General features: G+C 42.3%; 1 long non-coding RNA gene across 1 annotated transcript; it reads left to right on the top strand.

Annotated features, from left to right (window-relative positions):
• Positions 1-11749: 11749 nt before the first annotated feature.
• Positions 11750-16795, top strand: LOC148684789 (uncharacterized). The gene is made up of 2 exons (XR_015951396.1): positions 11750-14503; positions 15301-16795. It is a non-coding gene; the product is annotated as an uncharacterized LOC148684789 (long non-coding RNA).
• The last annotated feature ends 1317 nt before the right edge of the window (positions 16796-18112 follow it).

The raw sequence follows: 18112 nt of genomic DNA, 5'->3' as shown, positions 1-18112 counted from the left end.
ACTCTTTGGTACAAAGTACATAATACGGTTCCAAAAACAGATGTAAGTTTGGGAGCAGAAAGAGAGAAAGAAAAGGAAGAGGAAATAAGCTTAACTTCCTCTCCAGAGAAAGGGGTGAGAACTAACTCGGTCTACCTAGCAATACAACTCTATGGTCTCTAACCCCTTCATTCGCTAACTAGCAGTTGTGCAGATATGTTTGACTGCAATCTCCCACAGCTTGGAGATGCCTCAGATGTTCTACTATCAGGTTTTTGCCCTTCCCATCATATCTGAAGGGCTGACCCTATCATTAGACAGAGCAAGACTGCTGCTTCAGGTGATTGATTTTGTGTGTTATGGAAGGGTAGCAATTTGTTAACCCAAAAGGAAGACCTTGTGAGGATTTTCTCTTAGGTATCACGAAGAGTCGGACACGACTAAACGACTAAACAACAACATCTATATACATTGGTCCCCCCTTTGGTTTTATGCACCTTGGTTTTGAGGTAAAGGATGTCATTTGCTGTTTTGCCTTAAGCAGCAAAGTTTATTTGACCAGCCGTGCTCCTGCACATAAAAAAACCCCTCATCCCCATGGACTTGACAAAGATTTTAGCATCAATACATACTATTTTTCTCCTTTTATCTAAGGAACTTTTGATGTGATGGGGTATTCAGTCACGCAATATCTCCACCATTCTGGAGTTAAATAGCATGTCTGATTCCTTGCAGGTTTTTTAAAAAACACCCTCCCTTGTATATCTCTTTTAACTTGAATGGTCAACTTTTCTTCTGTCTCCTGCTTTTGTGCTTGTTTCCTATCTATAAGAGGATTTACATGGCTGCTAAGCTTTCCTTATTATTATAATAATTACTGTATTAATAATTGTTATTATATTTTTTATTACTTGTACCCCATCCATCTGACTGGGTTGCCTCAGCCATTCTGGGCAGCTTCCAACATAAAAACAACCAGAACAAAACATTAAACAGCTTCCCTATACAGGGCTGCCTTCAGATGTCTTCTAAAGGTTATATAGTTACTTCCCTCCTTGGCTCAGGGGGTCGCAATAACTCCATACCCTCCAACAATTCTTCAATTAAAAGAGGGACATCCTAAAGAAAAGTGGGACTTTCTGGGATCAAATCAGAAACTGGGATGGCTTCTGTAAATCCAGGACTGTCCCTGGAAAACAGGGACGCTCTGAAATTCCCGCTTTGTCCTTGAAGTCAATTGAAAATTTGTGTTCCTGTTAAAAAAAAAAAACACTTCAAGAACTTTTGGGGTTTCCTAGTTTTTAACTTTTTGAAATATGGCAACCCTACACTTGGAGGGTCTGGAAGCCCATGAGATATGTCTACCTGGCAGGAATGATGTCAAAGGAACAGGCCCTATGTCAACCTGCATCTTTTAAGGATCATGACCTAGGTGTCTTCTTTCACAAGGATGGCCATCCAGCTGCATTGGCCGCACTCCCTTTCATGTTTAATGTTTTACAAAGAGAAGTCATCTCTCCTTTCATCCTTATAATCTACAGTTTCACCTGTCTCCCAGCATGGTAACGAATATGGTCCCTAAGATTCCCAACCCCCACCCCACCTTGCACTGACAGAAAAGACGTTTGCTTCAGCTAAAGCCTCAGGTTGCTACAACATCAGCACCAACTGAAACTTAACCTGACGCTATAGAAACACAGCACACAATGGTTAAGCTCTCGAGACATCATTTATTTCCAATTGTTATTGATGGCCTTTCATACTTTGCTCGTGGGTCTACTTTACCTTGTCACTTATGAGCTACGAGGTTATCAATAACTCATGGAAATAAATGTCTTATTGATAGCCCACTGTATATCCAATGCTTTGTCTCTCTTTCTCACACCCATGCACACATATATAAAAATATACCAGGTCATATATAATGCAAACCAGAGAGAGAATGAAGAAAAGTGTTTGATGTTACAAATCCTCTTATCTTTGAATATTGAGGCTTTAAAGACTCGGGTTTTTTTTCCTTCTCCCCCTTTCCTCCTCCTAAAGGCATTTCACAAAGATCTGTCCCTAATTTATTTATTAAGGTAAGCCAGCAGAACAAGGTAAAATTACCAGACTGGCCTATTGGTGCCTTTATATACACACAAGTGCATTCATAATTAATGGAACGGTCTATAGTGTTGTGTCTGGAATAAACTTAAGGTCAGATCTCTGGGAGAGCAAATCATGCTATTATGCCTGACGAGAAATGAATGCACGCAGGAACTCAAAAGTGCTGAGCTGAAAGGGGAATGGCACTGAATGTACAAGAGGCATTTGAAACAATTCATTCCTAAGCGAAAGTGCTTTCCCCTTAGTTTTCCTTCATTGCCTTGATCTGACTAAAAACTGTTGTCGGGGCAGGTTAATGATTGACCTTTGCGAGAACCACATACCAATCTTTGTTCCCTAGCAGTCAGGAGCTTGCTGGGACTAGAAATCTTTGATGGGGGGAATAGGATTAAACCATTGTAAGAAGTCCACTGCAGGTGATGATCAATGGAGAGAGAGAGAAAGAGAGGAAAGGTTCTCAGGGCATTTCTACTCTGCGGCAACAGAGTATCATCATATTAGATCTCTGCCAGCTACATTAAAGCTATACATGGGAGAGGTGTAAGTGCTGCTAATTTTTCTTAATTCAGGTTATGGAGAAACGATGTTAAAATGTCACAGAACTTTTTTTAAATTTTTTTAAAGAGAAGCAAAAGAAGGACTCTGTGAAATCGCAAATCATCATAAACTTCAGTTTCACCCTGCTTGAGAAATTAATCTGCATGCTAAAACCTACATAAATTGCTTACTTGTTGTCCTTTAATGCTGAGAAAACATGAACAGAAATTGAATGGTGCAGGGAGTTGCTTCAAGATCTTATTCAGTACAATCCTCAGTAAACAGGAATCTGGAGGAGCAGCAGTCTGGTGTTTACAGTTCTTATAGCAGCACTTAATATTGGGAATGTCCCAATAAATACATTTCGTGATAAATCAAGCCACAATTTAAAGGCATTTAACATGTCCTCTTACCTACTGAACAAAGGACACAGTGATAAATAATTTGGAGGATCATCTTAAGCATACTGCAAGACTCAAGGAACAAGGAACATTTACAACAATGCTGTCAGCATTCAACACCCACCCCCCTTCCGCTACCCTTTATTTACTGTGTGCAGCTTGGGCTAAAATCTGAGTAAAGAACTGATTGATTGATTGATTGATTGATTTACTAATAGGTTCTATTAATGTTTCCAGCCCCAGAAGTGATATTCCCTGTTTTAATGCAGTTAATTTAAATAGTATAGTACCTTGATGCTGGCAATTAAATTTAGATCTATTTAAAACAATGCATAGACACACACATATATGATTTATATTTCTCTCCCTTGATGATTCTATGATAGGTCTGAATCAGAATCTTTAAATACCTAATCCATGCTTAACATTTAAGGAAAAGGAAATCTAAAAAATAAAATTAATCACCCTGCTTTCCCCTCTTCTCACAGCAGTTTGATTCTTAACCACCATTACCACCCCAATCGTTTGGGAGCTAAATTTTGAATAAAAAGTTTTAACTCTTGAAAGTGTCAATATTCAGTGAAAAAATATTAATCCCTGTGGTCCGCCGCCCCTGAAATTAAACTTGAAACGTCTATATTTTACTCCAAAAAATTGCAAAGGAATATATTTAATACAACCCCTCTTTTGGGCTTAATAATCCCCCACAGTCAAACAGTTAAATTGCTTAAAAGCCCTCCCAGATGATGAAAGAAAGAAAAAAGTGCAATCTGGCCAAATTAAGCACTTTTAAGTCCCATTGACTGCGGTGGAAGAATTAAACTCGTGCTTAAATTTCTCCCATCAATGGAATAAAGTGCCTAAATTGGTTGGATTAAGTCCAATGTAATTCAGTTTGAGTACTTTAATAACTGTAAACAATGGTACTGCTAGTCCCAATCTATACACTATATTCTGTTCATTTAATGCATGGAATAAGTTTACTACGGAAGGCAGGTCACCGCTTGAAAATAATTGGAGATGTGTGTTTGGAGAAATGCTGCTTACAGCATTGCAGCAGAGGAAAGCAATAGCCACAGTGACTACTACCACCTTTTCCTTATTGTTTAGAGAGCTTTATGGACGTTTCTTTGCTTGAGTGGTACAGCATCTAAAGAAGTATAAATAATAAATAGTAAATCAACCTAAACTTTAAATTATTCACAAAATACCACAGGCACCATGGCTACCTCTTTCCTCTGCAGCAATGCTGTAGAAACTGAGCACATACACCTCCCAGCCATGCATCTCATTATTTTTACAGCACGACCTCCCTTCCTAACAGCAAGCTTAGTGTGTACGTTGATCAACAGCAGGAAAGCTGTGGCATGGGGACTGTTCCATGCACATAGTACACAGTGTCAACCGCTGCATTGGCTGGGGAAATAGTGGGAAGAATAATGTTATCAAAGGGACAAAATGCTGCTGTTGGAATAGTGTGTTGGAATGTACTAGTGATCTGGGTCCAGTACATGTAACTTGTAGCAAGTGAGGTCTTCCATGGTTGCTGCAGGCCAGCAAAACTGTACCCATTATAATTCTTACAGGTAAAATTTAAACAGGCATCCATTCATTCATTTATTTACACAGACTGGTAATTTTATTAACTACTGAGCGGTGTTTGTTTTGCACGAGCAAAATTGTACAAGAATATGATCAATGTGCAAAGATGGTGGGATTTCTTAACCTAAAGGTGTGTTCCTGTCAGTGGTCCAGTATCACAGAGGGACGAGGCGCTGCAGAGTCCCTGTCTCCAGCACCCTAGAGTCAGCATGAAAGGGAAGCTTTTCAGCCACCACATGCTCCAAAGCTAAGCATTCAGGAACACTGGAAGTACAAGGCGCTTCAGTTTCAAGAGAATGGTGTGCAGGTTCTTTGATGTACAATGGGACTTATCGAAAACACAACTTAAGTCACAGTAGAAGAAAATGCTGGAGCACTCCAATTCATCTGCCCATGTATGTGCACAGATAGAGCTAGCTGAAAAGCAACACATGAAGATCTGCATTAATAATTGCAATGCATTCCTAATTATTATATAATTGTAAGATTATTGTATGATCTTAGTCTGTGGCTGAGACTGTCACGAAGGGACCCTGTACTTTTTGCCACCACACTTCTGTGGTTTTTTTTTAAGGAAAGAGGGAGGCAGTAGTACAATGTATGTGTTAAAGAAGAGGCTTTGTGGCAGGGTCAAACAACCTGCTTCAGGGGTGTGTGTGTGTGTGTGTGTGAATGTGGCAGCAAGACTTCTCAAAGTGTTGGCCTTAGAGCAGGGAGTTTGTTTCAGGCAGCAAAATGTCTTGGTCTGGCACTGGGGATATGTGCCCTACACATCCATGGGGGTTCGTGATGGGCAGAGTTGTGTTAAAGAACACCTGGAAGTGTTGGTTGAAGGACTCCAAAGGTCAGAGGTAAAACAGGAAACAAGGTTTGAAAGATAAAGTGGGACAAAGTACAGTAAGAGCAAAATATTTCTGCTTGGTACAGAAGAGGATGAGGGTCCAGTAAAGGGATTTGAGGATGGGTGTTGCATCGTCTGAGCGATGTGAGGCCACTTATTTTGGTAGCAGAGTTTTCAATAGATGTAGGAGAGCTGGCATATGACAGGAAGAAGGCAGCAGTAATCAAGCAGCAGATGACCAAAGCATGCAACCAGGGCTTATTCTGAGTGATCAGAGACAGACAAATTTTCGAAAGCGAGTCTGTTCTGTCTAGGTTCCACCAAAATGTTTTATTACAGAATCTCTCCTGAATCATTATTGTGGCAAGGCACAGTTCTGGGCCCAAACTAGTCATTTCAGCAGCTACACCAGAACTATTCAGTTACTGAATATGCTGTACTGTATCTGGAATGAAAACATGGCATAATTTGACATTATTATAGTAACTAACACAGGGCTAGTTTGCTGTCTCGTACAGTACAAGTTGCATTTGGAGTGGGAGAGCTTGTCATCCTATATTATAGGTGGGGAGTAGAGAAGGCATGGTTGTTTCACCGCTGGCAACCCAGGGCCATAGATCCTGTTAAATTTCACTTCCCCTATTGCTTTTTCAGATATCATTGAGGAAGAGAGCAACAATCAGCTGTCCGTGTCAATTAGGCTAAATGCATGCACAAAAGGGAGCTGCCAGACTTTCTCTACATTTGAGTGGAATTCAGTCACACACCATCAAATTAAAGTTGCTGTTAAAGATGGCTTGGCCCTCTTGCACAACAAACACAGTCTAGCCCCACTCTGCCCCCCCCCACAACTTTTTGCAATAAGGAAAGTGACAGGAAACTGAACAGGAAACTGTGGGAGAACTACTGCTTGACACACAGTTGGATTGCCTCCTCACAAGCAATTCAGAATGACTGCATAATCAACAGGAGTTGTCTAGCCTCCTGACAACTTTGTTCAAAGAAATCACAATGGATGCCAGGGGTATCAACTTCAATAAAATATTGGGGGCGGGGAGGAGCAAGCCCCACCCCACATAATTGACCACATGATGTGGCGCTTGCACACTATTTGAATGACAATGCCCATCAACTTGGGTGGGGTGGAGTGCCCCCCAAATATTTTAGGGTGGGGGAAGACCCTTTGGCCCCTGGGAGTTGGCTCCTATGATGGTTGTTCTCCAGAAGGGCCCCTTCAGCCAACGTCAGCATGAGAGGCTTAAATTCAAACATCTGTTTCCCTCAACACTGCTTTTTCACCCTAAAAGCAGCAGCACCTCTGCATAGACTGCCTGTCACAACAGTAGCCAAAAAGCCACATTAGCCCAAGTATGGTAGGTAACGGAGGGAGCTACAAGCCTTCCTGGCTTCACCACTGCATATTCCTTGGTCTACCTGTGCAGGAAAGGTGGGATCTCACCTCAAGGCAGATGTGAACTTCAGGCAGAGGAGCTCTGGCAGACAAAGGAAAATAACCTACCATTTTATTTTTAAAATAATAATTCTGAAGTTTTGATGCTTTGCATAATACTAGGACCATTTGGTACTGCGTGGTGACACAGATTCCATCATGTTTATAATCTTGCGAGTTTCTGCAGCTGGGTGGGGAGAGAAATTTCTTCTAGGACTCCTCCTGCAACAGAAACCTGCTCCTCCTTCCCTCACCGAACGTGGGGCTGCAGAAAACGGCGAAAACCGCGCGCTTCCTCGCCTGCTGGTTAGCCAGGCTCGCGCCCAGCGCGCGCCTATTCGGCCGGGCTTCCGGCCCCCGGCTCAGCTGATTCATTGGCTCTCGCTGCTCTAGACGGGCCGGCGCCTGGCTCGTGACATCACCCATTCACACTTCGGCCCAGCTGGCGCCGCCCGGGCGGTCGCCTTGGCAACGGGGACGCCAAGCTTCACGCAACGATTTCCAGCTGTAGAACAAGGGGCAGGCGGGCGGCTCCGACTGCGCGTGCGCCGGCTGGGCAGAGGGAACGAGAGCAGCTTCTTTGGGAGCGCAAGGAGGGGTTGCCGAGGGATTCCCTCTTGTGCTGTGGATGGGGACGGTAGAAGCTGCGTTCCTCTCAAGGCAAGCTTGTGTTTTGGTGACATCGAAGTCAGAGAGGCATAATTTAAACCAAAGGGAAGGTGCGCTTCATGAAGCGCCTTTTTATTTATTTTTTATTTTTTTCGTTTGCAAATGTAAATGCAGAGTGTAATCGGTTGTGGGTGGCAAGAATATTTTGAAAAATCTTACCGGCAAAGGATAGTGATTTGGTTGCCAGCCCTGCCACTTGCGCATCTGAGGTCATCATTCATCTGATTTTTATTTTATTTTATTGCATTTATATCACTCTTTTTCTCCAACGAGTTCAAGGTGACCTACATGTTTCTTCATTTAATGCCCACAACCCTGTGAGGTACCTTAGGCCACCCAGTGAGCTTCATGGCCAAGTGGGGGTTTGAACCCCAGCCAGCCTCCCAGTCTTACATACTAACCACTATGCCGCATAGGCTCTCAACCTACAAGTCTACAAGTGGACTCTGGTCCCAGGCAGCCAATAAATCTGCCTGTCTTTATGGTGCCTTAAAACACTTTTGGGGGCTGATGGGGAGTCTGGAACATCCAACATTCTTAGGTGTTTCTAGCCCAAGGTTTCTTCCTTGACAGGAGAAGCTTGTGTAACAAAAGAACGATTGATGATGATGTGAGTTCCTGGAGAATATGTTGAGTTTTGAAATTGTATTTTTTTGTGTGAAATATCAAGGTGGTGTACAACAATTTATGCACATAAAAGGTAAAAGTACCATAGAAACTGTACAAAGGAATCATTAAAATGATTGGCTCATTTTAAGAAAATGTAAACTGAATAGGCCTGTCAGTACTGTATATAAAAGTCCTCAAGAGATACCTGGAATTTAGAAGTGAGGATGGTCAACAGATAGTAAAAACCATGGGGAACAGCTAACAACATTCTCCTGAATGACCTCTGTGATGGAGCTATGACGATAATCTAGGACCTATGCAGGTAACACATGAGCAGCCAGGACAGATGTTTTAGCAGAGGTGTCATATGCTGTTGGTTGCCTGCCCCATCAGCAGGTCATTGCATTCCTCATTGGCTGGAGCTTTCAACCGAGGCCCAAGAACAGCCCCACACAGAGTGTAGTGCAGTAATCCACTGTTGAGGTTCCCAGTGCTTGGATTCCAGCGGCCAAGGTGGTCCAATCCATATCCCAATCAAAACTATAGACACCATGTCAATATCTGAATACATGAAACAGAGCAAAAGTGTACTTTCTAGGGGTAGTTTTCACAATGTGATCGGATACGTAGGCTCTAGATGTGGTGAGGTGCCAGCTTCAACTACATGTAGAACATCATTAGTGCATGAATAGCTCAGCTGGTTAGCGATAATGCCAAGGTTGCAGGTTCGATCCCCGTATGGGTCAGCTGCATATTCCTCAGGGTCCCTTCCAACTCTACAATTCTATGATCCTATGTCAACATCAGTGTACATGATGTGCAAGGTAGGGAGCATGAGTTCGAGGATTGATTCCACATATTCTCCAGTGCTCTTGTGCATCCTGTGAAAAGAGCAGGCGCATGTGTGCCTTTCATGCATAAAAGATAACATGTTCTGAAGGTGGCATGTCCCCACATTCAGAAGCAGAGAGGAGCTTTTTAGGGAGTGAGACATAAAATCCAAATAGCGCCCATGTGGTTGTAAATATATAACAGCGAGTTAGATAACTATCAAAACAATAGTACCCCAAAATGTGCTGCAGGAGAGAAGCCAGCTGCTGCCTAATAGTACAACTAGCATTGCCATATATGGAGCCAGTGCAGATGCTGGCTGTAAATGTGAAGTGCTTTTGTGAGGACCTGCCACCCTCAGAAGCTCTGCAGCAGTTTCTGTACCAGGAGCAAAAGCTTTCAGACTGCCCCATGTGTGCATGTTAGTGTGACAGTACTCCAGATTTCCAGTTCTGAAGGCATGGAAAATTTGTTTATTTGTAAAAAAATATTTATATATAACATTAATGTTAAAAACAAGTTAAGAACAAAAAAGTTGACAACAAATATTAGTAACCCATTGTGGAGGATGTACTCTTAATCGCCTGAATAGGCCTGGCAGAATAGAAAAGCTTTTTGGCAGATGTTTAAAAGTTGGCACAGAAGGCGCCTGCCGAATCTCTATCGGCAGAGTATTCCACAGGATTGAGCCAATGACATGACAGGCTCAGTTTCTTCTTGTTGTCCAAAAAGCCACATCAACTGGGGAATGGCCATAGGGAACATTGTACCTCCTGTGTTTTTAATAGCCTTGACAGGCAGAAGTGAGACCTCTAGGTTTGGGGATAGCAACATGTATGCCTCTGATGCTGTGGCTCAGGAGGATATGGAATTTCTATTTACTTTTATTTCTGGATAATCAAAGCCAGCATTAGGTGGGAATATTTCAGAGGTCGAAAGCTAATGTTATATTCAAATGTGTAATAACTTTTCTTCTGAAGGATCAGACCCAAGTGTTTCTGGATGCAAAGGTTTTCTCACCATGTTAACTTGGTGGACAAAATAAAAAAAAAATCCTTCAGTAGCACCTTAAAGACCAACTAAGTTTTTATTTTGGTATGAGCTTTCGTGCTTGTGCATGCACACGAAAGCTCATACCAAAATACTGTAAAAACTTAGTTGGTCTTTAAGGTGCTACTGAAGGAATTTTTTTATTTTGTTTTGACTCAGACCAACACGGCTACCTACCTGTAACTTGGTGGACAAAGAGAGAGTGAGATAAGTATGACTTAATTGTGGGCTTATTTTTTTTTAACATACAGTGGTACCTCGGTTTGAGAACAGCCCTGTTTATGAACTATTCGGTTTACGAACTCCGCAAACTGGAAGTAGTGTCCCAGTTTGCGAACTTTACCTCGGTCTAAGAATAGAAGCTGAACGGTGGAAGGGCACCGGCAGCGGGAGGCCTCACTAGGGAAAGTGCACCTCGGTTTAAGAACGGTTTCGGTTTAAGAACGGACTTCCAGAACGGATTAAATTCGTAAACCGAGGTACCACTGTATAACGCTTGGTTTAAAAAAACAACCTCAAAGCAGTTTACAAAAGAGAAAACAGTAAAATCAAGAAAAATTTACAACCCTACTTTAAAAGATACAAAGTTAAAATGATAAAGCAGATTAAAATTACCTCAAGTTTGTAGGCATCTGTTATCCATTCTGAGCTCTGAGGGTTGGGTGGGTTACAAATCAGATAAATAAGGAACAGTTCAGTGAAGCTAAATAATTTGCTTTCAATCACTAACAGGAATGAGTTTAGTATCCTCTTGTCATTACGCCTTAAACATGAACCTATATGAGTAGTGGGAAATCTGTCCTCCTGTTTTTCACGATCCATGAATTCATAGATCTTTGATTAGAATCTGCCCCTGTCAAGGGTCCTCAAGTGTTTTTCTAGAATTCACCTCCAGTGTATAATCTGATTGTCTCTCCGCCCCATTTGCTAAGATTTTTAATTAGTTTCTTTCTGCTGATCTTGTTTGTGTCCTCCTGTCTAGGAAGATCTCTTCAAACAACTTTGATTTTAAAAATCAAGCATGACATGATCCCTTCTCTGTGGATAGCTCTTTATATTCACCATAGCAAAGCTGTTTTCTCTTCTGAGAGGCTGTGCTGTAGACCCCTAAATAAGGGGAAGCTATATGAACTTCAATTTACTCATGAAATTGGAAGCCCAAATTCCCAGACAATGCTGCAGGATCTTTACTGAAAGATGACTGATTTAAAAAAAACACACACAACTTATCTATAATTCCCTTCCTTCCCTAGATTTCAACTAACTGGTATTGTCTTTAATTCAAAGTGTCATCTCATTTTGTTCATCAATGCCATTTTTTAATCCACCAACCTTTTCCTGGTAATTATGAACATGTTTTGAATATCAATTCTTGTGTCCTGTCAATGGTTTCAAGAGCTAAATATAGAATTGCATTTTTAATCTTTAGCTATTCCCATATCTGTGGGAAACATGCTACAGGTAATAACTTTTCAAACAAAACTTTTTATAAGTGTCAGGTTCACACACACACAGAGTTATCAAAAGACCGAGTTGATAATGTCATACATGCACAAGGACATTATAAAACTTGTAAAATTTGATTTTTTCTTTGACAGGTTTTGAATGAGTGAAAAAGAGATGGATGTGAGTCAACTTGGTTTCTTTCAGATTTAGCCATATTTTTTTAGAAATAATATTAGAAGGATTCTCAGTCCTTTATTTTATTATATACATTTTTTAAGTGAACCTAATAAGTTTTTTTTTGGGGGGGGGGAGAGTCATTGTAGCAATGAGCTGGTTATTAGGCTCAAATGAGACATATCACCATGGTTCAGAAATCAAAATCTGGTGGTGGTGGGCTGAATCCTGTATAAATCCCCTTCCCTTGTTACCATTGGCAATGCATAGTGTATCATCTGCCCTAATACAGACTATGGTTAAAAATAATCAGGGAAGGTAGATCAGCTTCAAATTCTGGTTCCAAACGCTGATTGAATGTTAGTACTAGTTAGGGGTAGAGGCAAATTCCCATTTTTTTTAAAAAAATATGTTTTTGAGCTATTTTAAAGGAAAATCACCCAAAACGACATTGCCTACATGGGTTACTATACGTCTGGATTTCCCCTGACATTTTTGAGATTCCTGCCCGGACACTGCTTCCGGACGTATGGCAACCCTACATTAGTGGCAGTATCCACAATGCACTTATCTGAGGGGTTGTGTGAATGTATGTGGAACAGAGAGCATATTGTTGCAGGAACCACAGAAGTATGGGATCCTGAACAGGAGCTGCACCGGGAATAGGCATTGTAGGGTACCTGCCAAGGCCCGCACCCCTGGAAGGGGCCAAGCACCATTCTCTGGAGGCTCCTGGCCCTGCTCCTGCTCTTCCTGCCTGCTGCCACTGCCAGTTCGCCTGTCCTCTTCAGCCAAGCAAGCAATGGCAAGAGTGAGGAATGGAGCAACATCTTCCACTAGCCTGGTGCTCTTCACGTCCCCTGAGCACTTGGTTTAATACAGTGTCCCTGGCTGGGTCCTTTTAACCAGCAGTGTTTTTTCAACACTACTGAGCTTTCCCCCCTTTTCTCATTTCCCTTTTCTTGGCTGTGTGAAGATAATGGGAGTAACAGGAATGAGGGAGAAAATGGCACACATTTCATTAGAAGCAAAATCAATTATTACTTTTTGGAAGGGGAAAAAAAACCCCACTACCTGCTTTCAATTAAGCAGGAAATTATCTAACCGATTACTTAATTTGCTCTGCCCAGCAATCCCACGACTGCTTTATGCTGAATGAAGCATGAAATTAAATATGTAACAACTACCCTAATGGTTATGTTTTTGAGAATGCTGCATTTTGGAAGCAATGGTGCCGATTCGCTACCAAAAATAATAAAAACATAGAAAGAGATGGTTGCTACAGCAAAGCATTTGTTATCTGAAAGAATCTATTTTGCTGCAGTTTATATCAAGTTTTAATGCACAATAAAGGATTCTTAATTTGGTATGCATCTGAACATGGCATCATTTTCTCCTTTTCCTTAATTTTTGAAGGTAATCTGTCCAATTAGAACTGTCATTGCAGTGGAGGTGATAATAACTGAATACTGACAATGGAATTATATTTTTACATGTTAGAACTCTTATCTTAGAAATTAGTTTTGGGGGGCTGTTACACCACATCTCAAAATAGTGATTTTTTTAAAAAAGTGCTGTATACTTGAAAAATAAAAATATTTTTGGACTTGCTGAAAAAGAAAAATTGTGAGCTGCTGTACATCATTCTATTGCCAATGTTCAGGCTGTGAGTGTCATTGTGTAAGCAGCCAAAACAGCAACAATCTCAAACAAGGAGGTAACAGCAGGTTTGAGGGGGAAAACCCAACTGCTCCCCCAAAAAGAGTACATTGCAAAGGGGGGGAATCAAACATTTATATCCAACTTCTTCAGCACAGGCATGTCCACTAATGCAATGGGACGTCCTCTATCTCATCCCCACTTCCTGACCTGCACCCTCCCTAAATCTGTTTCAGAGGGTTGACGGAAACTCCAGAACATTTAGAGGGCTGGAGGGAGGGGAAGAAGAGGCATGCAAGGCTAAGGCACTAAACAGGTCCTGCAGTGAGTTTCCTGGCCGAGTGGGGAAATTGAAGGCTGGTCTCTCAGGTCATAGTCCAACACTCAAACCACTGCCCCACAGTTGTTCATGTCTCTAATGCTGACATTTGGAAAAGCCTTGTTTCTTGCTTTCTTTATAGTTTCTTTTCCGAGAAACTTGACATCTCCTAGAGCAGGCATGTCAAACCTGCGGCCCTCCAGATGTTTTGGCCTACAACTCCCATGATCCCTAGCTAGCAGGACCAGTGGTTGGGGAAGATGGGAATTGTAGTCCAAAACATCTGGAGGGCCGCAGGTTTGACATGCCTGTCCTAGAGTCATGGAGAGGTGGGAACACAAATTCACTTCTGTGTTGTTGTAAAGGCAGCCTTAAAGATTGCAAAAATGGAGGATTAGAGTTTAACAGGAGGAATGAGGAGTAGACGCATAATGGTCCCAGGGCATGGTCTGAAGGAATGTGGGGCTATCAGGAATCAGGCAGAGGGCCTTCTTGGTAGTGGCACCCGCCCTGTGGAACGCCTTCCCATCAGATATCAAGGAAATAAACAACTCTGACTTTTAGAAGACCTCTGATGGCAGCCCTATTTAGGAAAGGTTTTAATGTTTGATCTTTTATTGTGGTTTTAATATCCTGTGGGGAGCTGTCCAGAGTGGCTGGGGAAACCCAGCCAGATGGGCAGGGTATAAATAATAAATAATAAATTGTTGCTGTTGTTTTTATTATTATCACCTTGCTGAAGCTATGTAGGTCTGGGTATAGCCAGTGTGCTAGATGACAAATCACCTGGAAACCACATGTGTTGGGCTTCCAAGACAGTAGGAAAGGTGAGATATTAACGTAATAATTTTTTAAAACAAACAAACAAACAAAACACTTGTGATTTTCAAGGGTACTTAGCATGGATCAGAGTTCTTAGGTTTTGTATCAGCCACAAATGTGAAAGGAGTTGGGTCTTTCATAGATTCAAGTAAGAACTTAAAAGGGATTTGATGTTGCATAAGGCAGTAATTCCCAGCTGTTTTAGTAAGGAGCAAACTGTCAATGGAATCTTGTCTTTGGAGTAGCTGGCTCATCTACTGGCAGGCAGCAATGACCCTGCTACCTTTGGCTGGAGGAACATCGCTAGGAGCAATTTTGGCTGGTCTGCCTGAAGCCACCGAGAAACACAACTGCTGGCTGTCAGTGGACACAGTCTTCCATTTTAGGGTGATGGTGTTTCAGTGGCTTTCGCAGACAGAACCACTGGCGCCACTGTCGGAGTAAACAAATAGCAGAATTCATGTCGTTTCCTTACCAGTGCAAGAAGAGAGCAAGTCTAAGAAGTATTATGTGTAGTCAGCTATGGGGCCATTGGATTTGATTTTTAAAAAATCTAAATGTTATGAACCTCATATCATGTTCTATTTACATAAAATATTTATATATCAAGGCAGACAATTTCACAATTTTGAAAGGTATTATCCTGCTGGATTAATCTTTTCATATGCTAACCACATTACAAGTAAACATTTTCGTAGTCTCCTCTGCCTGAATGTGGCTAAAAGCTTCCTTGTTATTTTATAGTTGCAGCATTTCAAATGTTTCTCTCTCCTCTCTCCCTCTCTCTTTTTTACATGGTTAGGCACCATGCCAGCTTTACCGCTAAATTACAGCAGAGAAAAATGCTCAGAAGAATTTGATTAGATTTCTTCCTTCTCCCCATGAGCAAGCAAGACAAGACAAATTGGTGTTGGTAAAAATACAAGAACGATTGTTAAGAACAGCACGCAGATTACAGATTTTCCCCTTTGTAATGTTATAAATAAATGCAACCATTTGTAATTGTAATTACCCCTTATTGAAGAAGAAGAAAACACAGAGCTAGACAAACGTTAGCGTATAAGGGGCTGTATAATTGAGGCAATCTCTGTCTGGGTATGGAGTTCTTCATTGCTTCAATCCTACATGTGTATAAGAGTGGGCCCAGGCTTGTGTTCCTCCTCATGATATTTCCTTCCAATTTGTCCTTTTGGCTTCCTGGTGCTGAACTTCGCATGCTCCTCATTCAAATGTGTTTTCTCTTCCAAGGATTATGGGCTTGTTTCCTCCCCTCCCTGCTCAATAAATTCTGGATTTTGTGTGATAATTAGCCTTGTTGCCACCCTTGTCTACACACCCATGTTCAACTCAGCACATTTCCTTGTCCCAAAGAAAGAGGGAGACAGGTTTTTGAAGTTAGACAGGCTCAGGGATTGACAGGGGCTGGTTGACCCTCTTTTTTTTTGTAAAAGCAATATTTAATTAATTGCTGTGCTGTTTCCAGTTCACTTGGGAACTGCATTGAACTACCTACCTTTAAAGGTGGTTGTGAGTGAGAGCGAGGAAGAGTATTTACATGTCAAACTTGCTCTTCTGGCTATAATAATTGGTAGCAACGTGCTCTAAAACGAATGAGGAAAATGCTTGCCATATTCCAAAAGCGAGGACTGCTACTCTTATACAAGAGATAGCAATTAAACTGGTTTTACAGCACAATCTGTTTTATAAGAAAGAATAGGGAGGAAGAAAGGAAGGAAGGATGGCTACCCTGTTTCCCCTTTTTAAATACGTAGTCAGAAAGTAAGCCATGGCAGGGTTTTTAAGCATTTGAGAAATATAAGACATACCCCCAAAATAAGCCATACTTCCGCTCCGCGGAAACCAACCCCCACAGGCACCTCCACTCACAGAGTCACTCCATGCAGCTGGCACTGCAGGAGCGCGATCAGCTCTGAAGTGGCGCTCCAAGAGCTCCGCTTAACAGCTGATCGCGCTCCCGCCTTGCTGGCTGCATCCCCGCGCTCCGCCTTCTCGTCCATCGCCGCCCTGCCGCTTCTGTGCTTGTCGCCACCGCTGGGCTCACTGCTTCTTCCTTGCCTGGCCTGGCCAAGGAGCTTGGAGCGCCCTGCAGCGGCAGGCGGAGCGCCTGAGCCAGCGGCCTCTGCCTGGCCCGGCCTAGGATGCCTGCTGCCCCGCCACCCGGAACCAGTGGCTGCTGCAGCGCCGAGCACTCAAGAGAACCAAGCAGCGCCCTGAGCCAGCGCCCTGAGCTGTAAAAACTGTACCGGTAATAAAAAAAATAAGACATCCCACCGAAAGTAAGCCACCCTGTGTTTTTTTGAGGGAAAAAAGTTATAAGACGGTGTCTTAAAAAAGGGGAAAGACGGTAGTAATAGGCCGACATTCTTTGGACTTGTTGATTTGATGGCAGCTTTATGAGTGAGCAATAAAGGTAGAGGTCCGAGGTATTGCTTTAGGATTAATAACAGCTAGGGAGGAGTTAATGGCCTGAGGTATTGGCAGAGGCCCATTAACTGAAGCTTGCCATTAATCCTCATTATAACTGCTGCTGAGTTCTCCAATCCCAATGAAGGACAAACCAGCCTTCTCACTTTCTGCCAGCCCTCTTCCTTTCAGATAGATACATAATACAGTGGTACCTCTACTTACGAATAACTCTACTTACGAATGTTTCTACTTACGAATGGCTCTCTGTCCGCCATCTTGGATGCGGTTCAGATAGGATTTTTTCTACTTACAAATTTTTAGATAGGGTTGCTTCGACTTACGATTTTTTTCTCCCAATGCATTCCTATGGGATTTGACTTACAGTTATTTTTGACTTACAAATGTGTGTTTGGAACGCATTAAATTTGTAAGTAGAGGTACCACTGTAGATAGATAGATAGATAGATAGATAGATAGATAGATAGATAGATAGATAGATAGATGATAGATAGATAGATAGATAGATAACCTGTGCAATGTAGCTTGCTTACTAACTGCATAAGACCAAGAGCAGGACAATTTACAATTGCATGAGACTGCTTTGCCTCTTGCGTAGTTTGGCCAGCTCTCGAATAAAATAACGTCTCAATCAGAATCTCTTTGGGCGTCAACTAGGGTTAATTCTTACACTACCTAGATGTGGGGTGTCTTCTGCTTCCACTTGATTGGCTCACAGACTGCACTCATAAGATTGATAGCCAGTTTCAGGCCCCTGGCTATGCTTATGGAGGGAGGAGGCTCTGGACAGCACCAAGGAAGGACCAAGGCAGGAGATGTAGCCATAGTTGGGCTGGAGACCTCAGCTACTGGTTTGGTAGGGCAAGGCAGGCTGCACTGTTATCCAGTGCAGTAAGTTGGTCAAGCTGCAGTAGCCCAGAAGTGGGAGGGTTTTATAAGGTCTGGTGCCTCTATGTTAGTTTGGGTGGTCAACTGAACATGTCAGGTTGTGGAGTCAGCTGACAGCTGCTTGAAAGCCCAGGATGCTGGCAATGCAGGAGGAAAGGTGGTGTTAGCTGGATGCCGGAGTCCTTGGCTTGAGAGCTTCCTGGTGTGTCTTGCAGCATGTAATGTTGCCCAGCAGCGTAGATACTGTTGAATCAGTCTGCCAGAACTTTAAGGTTTGCATG

The sequence above is a fragment of the Zootoca vivipara genome, chromosome 8, assembly GCF_965207765.1.
Source record: "Zootoca vivipara chromosome 8, rZooViv2.hap1.1, whole genome shotgun sequence".
NCBI classification, from domain to species: domain Eukaryota; kingdom Metazoa; phylum Chordata; class Lepidosauria; order Squamata; family Lacertidae; genus Zootoca; species Zootoca vivipara.
This window is presented reverse-complemented; position numbering and strand designations above follow the sequence as displayed.